General features: G+C 37.7%; 1 long non-coding RNA gene across 1 annotated transcript; it reads left to right on the top strand.

The window, feature by feature from the left end:
- Nucleotides 1-2195: 2195 nt before the first annotated feature.
- On the top strand, nucleotides 2196-12188 carry LOC120245088. The gene is made up of 3 exons (XR_005531706.1): nucleotides 2196-2345; nucleotides 11423-11597; nucleotides 11832-12188. It is a non-coding gene; the product is annotated as an uncharacterized LOC120245088 (long non-coding RNA).
- Nucleotides 12189-13463: the final 1275 nt, after the last annotated feature.

Below are 13463 nucleotides of genomic sequence, written 5' to 3'. Positions count from 1 at the left end.
ATAACTGTGGAAAATAAAACCGGGTTTTGAAATTCTGTCACCACCTTTGCAAAAAAACATAAGGAAAAAACATTTCTGAAAATGCCTCTTCCTTTAACTGAAAGTTCTTGTTACATTATGACCATTTTATTTTAATACATAGATGAAATGATGAGTTAATAAAAACGAGTGGATGAATTCATGTAGGTTGCTAACTTCCCTCCAAATCTGAGTTACACTGATGAACGAGAATTATTATCCAAGGCATAAAAAAACAAGGCATGTGAATTGTATTCAGGTTTTTGCATAGGCTAAAGCTTTTCAGGGTTAGAGCCATAGGTTTCCCCCATTGACTGGAATCAGTTTTAGAGATCATTTTGTTCAACTCCCTCATTTTACAGATTATTTTGGTGCCATTGCTTCAGCAAAAACTTTCAATATATACTTCTGTTTGGTTAATACTTACCTATCTATTTCAAAAAGACATGTTGTGGCAAATTTGAAAGGTACTTTACTAGGGAAACCATTAGAATTATTACAGAATAGGGGCGCCTGGGTGGCTTAGTCGGTTAAGTGTCCGACTTTCGCTTAGGTCACGATCTCGCAGTTCGTGGGTTCGAGCCCCACGTCGGGCTCTGTGCTGACTGCCAGCTCAGAGCCTGGAGCCTGTTTCAGTCTGTGACTCCCTCTCTCTCTGACCCTCCCCTGCTCACGCTGTCTCTCTCTCTCCTAGAAATAAAACATTAAAAAAAAAAAAAAAGAATTATTACAGAATAGTCCAAATTATTTAGGAAGCATTTTTATTATGGAATCACAAGATTTAAAAATAGTTGGCATTTATACTTGAAGGTTTATAAGATGCCTTATAAACGAAGGCCTCATTAATCTCTAAAATAAATTCACAGTGGTTTAGTTCCATTGTAAGTAGTGGTGGGAATGGAAAGCTAGAATCTCAACTCTATTGTTTAATTTCAACACATGGTTCAAAGATTTGCATACCATTGGGACCCACAAGCTGTACTGAAGCTTCTTTCTGGGGCTTGCCACATAGTGTACACTACTACTATGAAATGGTATCCATTGACTAAAAGACAAATTCTAGGGGCTCCTGGGTGGCTTAGTCGGTTAAGCGACCGACTTTCGCTTAGGTCATGATCTCGCGGTTCGTGGGTTCGAGCCCCGCGTCGGGCTCTGTGCTGACTGCCAGCTCAGAGCCTGGAGCCTGTTTCATTCTGTGATTCCTTCTCTCTCTGACCCTACCCTGCTCACGCTGTCTGTCTCTCTCTCTCTCCTAAAAATAAATTTAAAAAAGATTTAAAAAAATAAGAAAAATAAAAGACAAATTCTAGGAGAAAGGAAGATTAACTAAGAGCTAAATTATCATTTCTGCTAAATGTCATTTATTTAACTCATGCTTTATAATTTTGTCTTTAATTTTAGCATATGCAAATGTTGGCTCACATGGTTCTCATGGTAAGAAACAGAAGGTATATGGAATACAACTGATACCCGAATGATACCCAAACAGTTCCATTTATTGAGTCACAGATGACCTCAGATTAAGGTAAGGAAACAATTACAAGCAGATGTTTGAAGAGGGAACAGAAAATTCATGAACTAGCCAATTATCCTTCCGATAATATTAGGTATATTCTTTAGAAGTAAATAAAGCAAGTGACAACTATAATTACCGTCATGGTTTTGATTGAAGTATGGTGTGGAGGATAATTTTCTTCTAATTTAAATTTGATCATTAAAATTGTTGTGAGGCCTTGGGCAATTAACAGCACTTAATACAGACAGAGCCACTTGGCATAGCCACAAAGTCTGTAGGCTATGAAGTAGAACAGACTTGGGTTTGAGTCTAGACATGGACCTTTCATTTGTTACTTATGTTACTTATTTCATCCCTTATTTAACTTATATTGAGCATTATCTATGTATCAGACATTGCTTGGGAAATAAAGCTACAAAGCTACAGAAATGAATCACACATGATATTTGCCCTCAAGGACTTATATTTAGTGGCAAGAAATAGGCAACAAATAAACCTATAAAACAAGACTATTAAAACTACAAAATGGGAGTACTGTGAGGATTAAATGAGATGACATACATAAAATATTTGATACTGGCGCTAGCATGCAATCAGTATATAAAAAGTTTAGTTATTCTTCATTCAATTATTTATTCATTTTTTTTTTCAGTGCTAAATAAGTTTATGGCACTATTCTGGGCATTGAACAAAACTCAGGGTAGTATCAGCCAGCCTTCAAGGATTACCATATAAAAGTTGGAGGGAGAAAAGTAGAAGTCTGTGTTTCAAATACATAGATATCTCTGGCACAAGGAAGTATTGGATAAATGTAAGTGATCTAGAAGTTAGATAAGTGCAATAGAGAGACAAAAAGAATTGTATAAAAGTATTGCTACAGTAAATGCCTTGATTAAATTGGCTGTCACAGAAGTGTAATTTACCATTACACTTTACCATTAGAAGATTTGCACGCATTTCTCCAATAAGACTCATCACTCAGGTTTTGGAGGAAAGCCAATTTTGGAGTGACTCAGATTTAAAAATCAGTCTGACAAGAATGAAAGATAGTCAAAGGATCAAGAGGAACAAGAAAAAGCAACATTAAAATGTCCATCTTTTGTCCAAGTTGATGAATCTTGCTACAAAGGCAAGAAAAATCAGAAGGAGGTGACTGTCAAGACAGAGAGGGATTGAAGAATAGGGGTAATGGGGGATAGGAGGAGCATGTTCAGTGCTCAGAGAGCATGGACAGTATCAAAGGACAGAAGTTTGTGATCAGAGAAAGGGAACTCATAATCTCAAGGTATGACCTATAACTGTCTCAAGTGGTGGTTCTAGACAGTCATGTTAGGGGCCAGTGGTGGCAGACCTAAGTTATTCCACTCAGGTCTTCCTTTTTAAGAAAAGATGTGCTACTGAGCTTCAAGAAGTGCGGTTAGCTGACAGCTTCCATCTGTTAGCTTCTTCAAGATCTGCTTAACGTTGGAGCTGAGTTCACATTCTTCATGAGGTGACTCCAAACAATGCCTGAGTAAGGCAGTGGTACAAGGAACTAGCCATTCCCATCCAACACTCACTCCTTGAACACTGGCCACTGTTGTTCTGCTGCTCTCTGTTGGGCTAGCAGAGGAAGCATTGCAGTCTGACCTGCTCAATTCTGCTTAGTCCCCTTTTTTACAGGTGTCACTCCCTCAGAAAACCTTTTGTACTCTTAATTCCACCTTACCATCTGTTGCCAAAATAACCCATCTATAAACTTTAAAGTCTTGTCACATAGATTCTTATTCTGTCCTTATAATAATGGAGGTGATAGAGGTACCTTAGTACTCATGCTCTGCCTTACAAATAGAAAAACTGAAACCCAGAACACTTATCTGTGTTTACATTGGTAGGCTGTGCCAAAGTTATGCCAACATTTTCTCCAAATCTTTTCCAGTCCCAGTGCTCTTTACCTTGGAGATGTTAAGAATAATGAATGGCAATAAAAAGCTCAAAAGGAAGCCACAGTTGAGTATCTGCCAAACTTTTCAGTATTAGTATGAAGTTGAAATGCAAAACATCACTGTAGTGAAAAACAATCCCATACTTAAAGTAGTAGTACATTTTGATTAAAGAGGAGGAGAATTGGGGCTACTGGATGATTCACTTGGTTAAGCATCCAACTCTTGATTTCAGCTCAGGTCATGATCCCAGCATTATAAGATCAAACCCCAAGTAGGGCTCTGTGATGGGTGTGGAGCCTCCTCAAGATTCTCTCTCTCCCTCTCCTTCTGCCCCTCTTCTGTTCACACATGCTCACTCTCTCTCAAAAAAAAAAAAAAAAATGGGAAAAGGAAAAGAAAAAAAGGGGAATTAAATTATACAAATATTTTATTTCTATCACATTCTCATTTTAAGAGTTCCTTTTGTGTATATTCATGACAATCTTATTAAGAGTCTTTCAGGTGTTCCTTTGCCATCAGCGGATTGGAGCAGTCCAGTAATTTCCATCTCCAAGGGAGGGAGTACAATGCCCTTTTGAAATCACACAAACTATTTTACCATAAACCATAAAATTATCACCATAATTTACAAATAACTTCCTTTGCTGAAATCTGATCATTTTTCTTTCCTTCTCCATTCTTTAGAATTTTGAAGTAATAAAACATAAAACAAATTTATGGCATTAAATAAAATTTGAGGAAATATAGAAAAGTATACAGAGGACAATACAGGTTGCCCATAATGCCACTGGTCCACTGGTACATTTTGGCTTTAGACCTTTTAGTCTTCTACCAGTGTGTACACATATGTACATTCATTCCCTTACCCTAAACTTAACACCACACCATGCCCTGGAAGTTGTGACTATAAATAGCTTTAACCCAGGAAGTTCATCCAATTCAAAGCTCCTTTATATTGACATGTAATAAAGTCACTGAAATCCACCTCTTATGCCCAAAATGAATTAAAAATATGTAACTTCTTACATTTTAGTTCTCACAGAGTTAGACCTCAAACTCTGTTCCTCCATGTTTACCTTTTTGCCAAATCCTTGAATACTACCACTGTGGTCCTTGATCGAAGGGAAGCATATAAAAGATGACTTGGACATCCTTTTCCAATGAAGGAAGTATCACCTTTCAATAATCTGTTCGTGAAGGCCCCAACTCCCCCACCTCTGAGGTCACATTCTGAAGGCAGGTTGAGACAGACAGGATTCTTGAAATGACCTGGACAGAATGAACCTCCTGTAAATACCAGGACAAACAAGCTGTGGGAGGCAAGATTTTGAACAAGAACCATGTCTAGGTGACTCTGTCCAGTGGTGACTCATCACACTTAAGAATCCCATCTGCTTGAAGTTCACTTGTGCAGAGGCATTTGACTGAAAGAACTAAGCATTTGCTTAGATAATAACACTTGCTTTTATGTCACACAAGCATGTGTGTCTAAACAATGTTACTAATGTAGCTAGGCCACAGAAATAGTTTTCTATACAATATTTCTAAACTCGAGATGATAAAAAAGGAGTATGAAATCATAAGTACATAATTAGTGTAAGCAGTTGGTAAAATACAACAGACATCCACAGAACCAAAAGCTCTTCTTGATAAAAGGACTCTCAAGCAATCTTCCTAAAATTGCACCTAGCATGTCCCTGGGTCTTTTAAGGGACAGGAGCCTGGCAGCCAACATGCACCACTGCTTCCCATTAGAGTTACATGAGTGCCACCTAGTGTCACTTGTTAAAGCTGAAAGGGGTTTAGATAGACCTCTTAGACTTTCAATTTCCCTGATCTGAGGAAACCAAAGCCCTGAGCACAGAGGTGTTTGAGCAGGCTACATCTATTTGATTAGTGTCTGAGCCAGGCCTAGGAATTGGTTACCCTGCTTTACAGTTTCAGCTGGTGGTAACCTCTGGAGTTTGGGAGTCAGGAGTCCTGGTAGTTGGACTGTGCCAAAGAATAAAGCACAGCCTTCCAGGGCCTCTGGTGCCCCAAGCATTAAACTCCTAAATTAACATTTCCTTGTTCTTTCAGTCTTGAGACACACAAGTGATAGAGAGCAGAATCTGAAAGTTAGTATAATTCTCCATAGGCATTTAATCAGCTCCTCTCCTCCATGATCGACTGACCTCAATCCCGCTGTACAAGTAATCAAATTATTTCCTGCAAGCAAGTGCTCTGAAGTCATCAGCTTTAATTCAGGGATGATGCCTCCACTATTGTCTTTCAGGCTTTTTGCCTTTAGCCTCTAGCTTTTCAAATGAAGCAGGTCTGACACCTTCTGAGAGACCAGTGCCATTGGAACCATTCAGGCTTTGATTTCCAGAAACCGGGTGTTTTCCAGTTCTCCAGGTAGGGCAGTTTCAAAATTAATCTAGGCCAGTGGTTCTTAATGCTGTGTGCACATTAGTATCACCCAAAGGAACTTTTAGAACACCACTGTTCTTGGGTGTGATCCTAGACTAGCAGAGTCAGAATCCCATTGGGTGAAGTTCTCACATTGTTGTGTGTGGTTTTTGTTAAGCTAGCCCTGGGTTATTCCAATGTTTAGAAGATTGAAACTCACAGTATTGGGCCGAGCTTGCAATGAATAAGAGAATAGAAGAGCTAAAAGTAAGACAGGTGGGAGCTAGATTAGATAAGCTCTTCGACCCTGGGTCCTGAAGAGAACTGGGTATATACAAAAGGCTCAATAGATGGCTGTAGAAAGGAACTTGTTCAAAGGAAATGGTATAATAATATTGAAGGAATTAACAGTATACTAATTTTAGAATTCTCTTACCACCCTGCATAGGAAACATCTGTGAAGAACCACAGGTAAACTTCTAAGTAGAAGCAGGTAGACAGGACAATATAGAGCAGGAAGAAATATTTCAAACACGAATGTTATTAACATATACATCACCCTCTGCTTCCTTTCCCCTGTCCTATTTTTAATTTCTTGCTCCTTCCATTCAAGTCACATATAGTGTATCTAAAGACACATATAATTAAAGGGGGTCTGCCATGTTTCAAAAGGTTGCCCTATTACTTCTCTGAGCAGTGACCATTGAGCTGAGATGTGAAGAGTAAGTTGTATATATGTTGGAGTCTGTGTGTGTGTGGATGTGAGGTGATTTTTTTCAAGGCAGAGGTATCATGAGCAAAGTCTATATGTTGAAGGCTTATTCAAGGAACACAGAGGAAGCCAGTGTGAGGGGAAGGGGGACGTGGTATGAGAAGGAGCTAGAATGTTCAGGAGGTGCCAAACCAGGAAGGCCTTGTCCATTTGTTTTCCTACACTTATACACCACGTACCACTTTCTCTCATGCATTAAGTCCATCGTGTGTTCTCCTCTTTGCTTTGATCTACTTTTATGATCTCACCTTTATTATCACTGACTGATACTCCTTAGGAACTGCTGATCTCAAGAAAATCTGGTTTTCTAAAATTCCAAACTTTTATTGTTATTAAACATAGTACACACTCAGTTGAAAAAATTCTAACAATTTATAGATGTATAAAGTGAAAGTTCCCTCAAGTCCTATGTACCAAAAACTATAATGGTTAACAATTCTACATATTCGTTTAGACTTTTCCCTGTGGACATCCAAATGGATATCTCCATTTTTTGGAAAAGACAAAATACCAGATACACCATTCTGAAACTTGCTTTTTTTCCCAACTCTTGTTTTATTTAAAAAATTAAATGAAATGTTGAATTGTTTAACAATTCCCAGGGGGAAGTGATTTGCTGTTTGACCCAGCTTTTTAAGGCTATGTTGAACCAGAGTGGAATCTGGTGGAAGAGCTTTATTTTTTATTAACTTTTTCAGCTTTATTTAGGTAGAATTCACAAATAAATTTGGAAGATATTTAAAGTATACGTGGTGATAATTTGGCATACATATATACATTGTAAAAGGATTCCTCACAATTAGTTGGCACATCCTATAGTTTGTTTTTCATCATAAACATATTTCTATGTCAGTATACATAGCTTTACCTCATTCTATTTTAGCATCTATTTTTTATGTTATTTCATCAATAGATGTGTCATTCAATGATGGACAATTAGGTTGATTCCACTTTTTTTTTTTGCCATTACAAACAAAAGAAAACGTTAGTCAGCATCCTTGGATCTACTCTTGCTCAATCGTGCCAATATCTCTACAAGATAAATTCCAAAGGGAATGTTTCAATGAGTATGCATATTTTAGATGGTGAGTATTTCCAAATTCCCAACCAAAGCATCACACCAATTCACCTCTGATAGTGGCATAAGAGAGTGCCCATTGCCATTCTCTGTCTCCTGATTGCTGCCTTTCATTTTACAAAAATAACAAGAATCAGAGTTTTACCAAATTCAATCCAATTTCTGGGCCATGGCCTTGTTTACAATAATATACCTAATATGCCTAATATACCCCATTTACATCAAACGCCTATTCCCACCAGATCCTCTTCCTGAGAGCTCTGGTCCTGCTGTGACCATCATCTATCATCTGGACCACCCACCTGCCTCCCCACATTGTCTCTCATAATCTTTCTCTTCCCACAATCTTTCCACTTGCATTACTTTTCTTCCAGCTCTGTGGCTAATATCTCCACTTAGGGTCTTATTAGCTCCAATTTCTTCCACCTTCAATACAACCTGAACTCATGTCTACATTCATCTTTATGAAAGTCTCTCCTCAGAGTCCTCTCCAAGGTTCTCTCCTATTTGAGAACCTTTAATGTCTCTCCATTCCCTGCCAAATCCTGGCTGAGCTGTCTGTCCCATCATTGGCCTGCTCTTCCAACCACCAACATGCCTGCTGCTTTCCTGCATTTGATCAGGTCATTCCCTCCTTAAAGGTGTTTCCCATATCTTGGCCTGCGTAAACCGCATCTATCTGGGTGAACCATAAAGATACCTGGGGAGAGAGCTTTCCAGATAAAGGGAATATTGTAGTTGCAGATTATGTATAGCCTAATCAGACACTAAAAAGACTATGACTAGGCAAAATTTAAGGATTATAATTATGTAGGAGTACAGGCTTTGTCTCTAATGACAAATTATCATCAAATGCTTTGTACAAATCAATAATTTTAAAAATAATAATATTTTTATGGCAGGAAGAAATTTTTTGCTTTGAGCTAAAAATGATGGCTTGCCTCACTTTGGAAGGATTTCATTAAGCTGATGCAGAAGCATCCAGCTGAGCAATCATACCTACCTGTGATAATTAAGTAACAACCCTGAAGTAATGTCTTCCTTCTTCATCTTTTGTGTGTCGTCATTAACTTATTTCCTCATTTAATACAAACAGGACAATCATTTCTACTTCTAAAGTGCTTCTTAAGTCATGAAGATAGAAAACCACTTGCCTATTTAATTTAGCTTGAATTCAGACTTCATATTCATTCATTGCTAATTCATAGGGTCGTTGGGGGGATTGAGTGAATTAACAGAAGTGCTTAGAACACTACCTGGCACACAGTAAATGCTTTCTAAGCTTGCAGTAATAATGTTTTATGTATACATACTCTCCATTCATTCATTTATTCATATAGCAAATTACAGTTATGTATGCACTACTATGTCAGGCACTGGAAATGTAAACATATTAAACTCTTTCCAAGGATTTCATCTCTAGTGGAGAAAACAAATATATAACAACATGATTAAAGTGTGATAAATGTGATAATTGAGGTGTATATAAGGGGAAGTAGTAGCAAAAGGCAGAAATGAATAATTATGCTTGAGAGAAAGCGTTACAGACAAAATGATGCTCAAGTCTTATAGCTACACATAACCAGTTGAGAGAAGTTAGTAGAGTGTAACAAAGTAGAGGAAATAAGCTTTCACAAAGACATAAAGTCAGGGAGCAGCAGGGTATATCTGAGGCCTTGCAGAGTGACTGATGTACATATTATAAAGGAAGAAGGGAGAATACCTGTGTCTATGAGCGTATTGTATCATGATAAAGAATTTGAACCTTCTTTATAGAGTATGGTGAGCAACTGAAGGATTTGAGGTAGATTTCCATTTTAGAAAATATGCAGCAAGAGGCACAAATTCAAATACCTCTGAGGATAATGTAATTAACAAATGTGTAAACTGCGGTATGGTCTCAAGTGATGGGGAACGGTGGGGGAGACAAACTGGAAAGTGTATAAAGACATTCAAATGATTTAAAAAAAATAACCTTCTGGCTCAGTCAGGATAGCATGAGACTCTTGATCTTAAGAGTTGTGAGTTTGAGCCCCATGTGGGGTGTGGAGATTACTTAAAACTAAAATCTTTAAAAAAATAAAAATAACGACAAAATAAAAGCTGCTAAATAAATCTAGACTTGAGTGCTGCCAGTTTGAACTCCTGATATAGAGGCTATTGACTGCATAGGGGAGAGTGGAAGAAAGTAGAGACTAATTACAGAATCCCTTCATGTAAAACATAACAAGGAACAAAAGCAAGATAAGAGCTGCAGAAGTGAGGGACCTGACCTGACCTAGGTGTAGGGAAGAAAAAAATCCATAGACCCTGATGACCTATGGAAAGGAAGAAGGAAAGAGGCTAGGATAATTCCCGATTTTCTGGCTTAGATGACTGGAAACAAAGATAAAACCCTTTACCTCTACAGAAATGGCAGGGACTGGGGACCTAGGCAGACATGATGAGTTGGTTTTAGGAATGTTGAGTTTGGAGTATTTGTGGGGCATTCAAGTATAAGCTCCCAGTAGATGGCTAGATTTACAGATGGAAAATACAAAAGAAAGTACAAAAATACATATATAGGAGCTATTAGGTTATAGGTGGGAATTAACAACAGAGATGTAGTTGATACTGTACAGAAGAAAAGTATGGAAAAATTATAGAGAAGAATTTTTTAATCTAAATTTATAAAAATGATTTTTATCTATGCTAGTTTTCACATTCATTATATCCTAAGAATTTTTTTTCTTTGACTCTATATTCTTAAGTGAATTTGGCATGTAGAAATGACAGTGATAAAATGTACAATTTAGCATGTGTACTGGGCAAACCAGCCTGGAAATAACATATTCATAGAGATTATAACATACTTATGTTTTTTACACACATTGTTAAAAGGATATATCATGTAATTACATTCAATTATGTTAGGTGGCTCCTTACTATTTTATTTGGCAAGACAGACACCAAAAAGGATGAGTCCAAGAGTATGAGGTGAATGGAGACAGATCATACATAATGAATAGTACAACCATTGTCTAGAATGCTGTTTACAGATTGTGTGTGTAAGCCCATAAAAAGCAGTAAGATTTTAAAATTTAAGCTAATTCCAGCTAACATATTGTTTACTATCCCTATTTTCAACCAGCAGGGACTCAACCCTAATAAGAGCCTTTTGTCTAGAATGTTTGAAAACAAATTTGGAATGAGGAAGGGGTGAAACAGGATCCCACATTAAAGCATAACCATCACAGACCCAGGAATAGGTCAATCCCCATCAAAATGTTTACTTTGGGTCCATCTACATAACCTATTAAGAGTCAACTTCAATTAGCAAAGACAATGACTAGAAGGATAATGGAGGAATATAGTTTCCAGATCTTTTTTTTAAATCACTGTTTGCTTAACACTTTTAAGTGAATTAAAAGCAGATGTTGAAATTGTTGCCAACTGCTGACTTGTCATCTGTGAATGGGAATTCATTTGGTTTTGTTCATGATTAAATTAAATGTTAGGTTTCAGTAGTTTAAAGAATCTTGAAATGCAGGTCCTAATGGGATTTTAAAAGTTACAAATAACTGAAGTAATTCTGATCATTGTAAAGACATCTGTCCTTGTAAGATAAAAAGAAAAATTCCTGGAAAAGTTTAGAATTCTGAAACTCAAAAATCATTATTTTGAGACAGGAATCAATATTTTGATATTCAACAAAAACTTCTGAATACCATCTATACTGTCAGCCCTGAATTTGGTGTAATGAAGGCTACAAAAGAACTTGAAAATGGTTGTCATTCTCAAAGTGAAAGAATACAAGATGCTGTATGACTCCGTACCCACATTAGGGGGCCGTCAAAAGTTCAGAGGAAGAACAGCTGGAGGAGAGCTGAAATACATGAACAGGGACCCGAGGAACAGGTGAATGTACAGAATTTAATATTACCTCAAGTGGCAGTCAGGTTCTAAGAGGTCTCTCAGTGATTTTTACCTTTGGTTATTCAAGCCTTTTTGTAGTTTCCTCCCATGTTGAACAGAGCTGCCCTGTGTAACTGATAGGATATTTCAGAAATGATGAGTGTGTGGACTTTTTGAGGCTAGGTCATAAAAAATACTGTGGTTTCAATCTTGGTCTCTCTTAAACTCTCACTCTAGGGGAAGCCAGACTCCATGTTAAGAGGACACTCAAGCAGCCCACGGAAAGACTTATCTGGAGAGGACTGTGGGCCGATAGCCAACACCAACTTGTCAGGCATGTGATGAGCCAATATGGAAGTGGATCTTCCAGACCCAGTGAAGCCTTCAGATGCTTTCAGAAGCCTCCAGATAACCTCAAGACACCCTGACTCAGAGCATCCACTTACCTGCTTCTAAATTCCTGACCCACTGGAATTGTGAGATAACAAATGTTTTGGAACATTGAGTTTTGGGGTAATTTTTAAAGTAGCAATAGATTAATATAATTTATTAGGTCTCACCTAAGAATGCATAAAAATCAAGAAGAGATTGATAAATATGAATAAAAGAACAAGAGTTGTAATCATTCCTTTTTTAAAAAATGCTATAATAAAAAATGCTATAATAATATTATAACAATCTCTTCTACACTAATATAATAAATGACCACACAGATCAGTTCACAATCCCTACCTTCCCTGATCCCAACCAGCTGTAAAGGTGAATGAACTCATCCATTCAAAAATACTTCAAAAAAACCCACAAAGCCCTGAGTTCACTTAACAAGTATTTATTGAGGATAAACTATGCATCCATCAAAATATGAATTAAGTACACATACTAAAATATAAATTACATAATTATATGGCATAGCACAGCACAGAATAGATGAAAAATATTTTTGTTTTCTATAATTTCATTTAAAACCAAGAAACTTAAATTTTCCCTTTATAAAAATTGCAACTTGATTTTGTCTAAAGATAATATGGCATAATTCTACACCTTCCTATTTGGGTGTGGGGATACAATTAGCTACACAAATGCAGGCAAGTAACACACCCTATGTGGATGACTGGGTGTGCCTTTTTTGGGACACACATCTTGAAATGGCTATACTTTACAGAGATCCAGAAGGTCACCACAATTAGTGTCACTTTAGTATAGCATTGGGCCTATAAAATAAGATTCCAACTCCCTCTGCTCCAGAGGGATATAAAGAATTACAAGAGAGGCACCTGGATGGCTCAGTCGGTTAAGCGTCCAACTTTGGCTCAGGTCATGATCTCACAGTTTGTGGCTTCGAGTCCCACTTCGGGCTCTGTGCTGACAACTAGCTCAGAGCCTGGAGCCTGTTTCAGATTCTGTGTCTCCCTCTCTCTCTGACCCTCCCCTGCTCACGCTGTCTCTCTCTCTCTAATACAAGAACAGAAAGACTTCCTAGTATCATTGGTGAAATCTTAAAACTAGGAGAAAAGAGAAATGTAAGAAAATACAGACAGATGATTTCATAATAAAGTCTTTTCTGGCTCTTGAAAAGGGCTTTTACAAAAATGTTTATTTATTTTTGAGAGAGAGAGAGAGAGAGAGAGAGAGAGAGCGCACCCGTGCGCATGAGTAGGGGAGGGGCAGAGAGGGCAGAGTGAGAAGGGGACAGAGGCTCTGAAGCAGGGTCTGCACTGACAGCAGCAAGACTGACGTGGGGCTCCATCTCATGAACTGTGAGATCATGACCTAAGCCAAAGTTGGATGTTCAACCTACGGAGCCACTCAGGCACTCCAGGGCTTTTTTTTTTTTTTTTTTTTAAGGCAGAGATCCACTACTAAAATTTA

This window comes from Hyaena hyaena, unplaced genomic scaffold, assembly GCF_003009895.1.
Source record: "Hyaena hyaena isolate Hyena2069 unplaced genomic scaffold, ASM300989v1 scaffold_407, whole genome shotgun sequence".
Lineage (NCBI taxonomy): Eukaryota > Metazoa > Chordata > Mammalia > Carnivora > Hyaenidae > Hyaena > Hyaena hyaena.
This window is presented reverse-complemented; position numbering and strand designations above follow the sequence as displayed.